Source organism: Octodon degus, unplaced genomic scaffold (assembly GCF_000260255.1).
Source record: "Octodon degus isolate 3935 unplaced genomic scaffold, OctDeg1.0 scaffold00354, whole genome shotgun sequence".
NCBI lineage: Eukaryota > Metazoa > Chordata > Mammalia > Rodentia > Octodontidae > Octodon > Octodon degus.
The window spans coordinates 705,283-705,688 of NW_004524930.1; positions in this window are offsets into that span (position 1 = coordinate 705,283).

Sequence of the window (406 nt, forward strand, 5' to 3'; positions counted from 1 at the left end):
GGTGTGTAAACTCAGCAAAATATTCAAAAAGAGTCCAGTAGACCATAATAGCATTGGGTCTTCTGTTTAACTGGCAATGTCAGAAATTATTGACCGGAGTCCCCCACAGCTCAACATAACAGCATGAATTTACTTCCTATATTTCGTTTTCATACTTTTCTACTGGATGGTTAAGACCAAGGTAAAGCAGGACCTGTGCAATAAGAGTTGTAGCTTTTGGGTCTGGGAAGGTCAGTGAAATCCCCTCAGGATTTATCCTGACATCCTGTACCTCAAATTGTAGAACCTTTGTCAGTGCAGCCATGTGGATGAGTCATGGCCATTGCTTGGCCAATGTGCTCTCTGTGAAAGCCTGAGAGAGTGTCTTCTCCCCATGTGACTCTCGTTAGGCACACTCTACGTCATC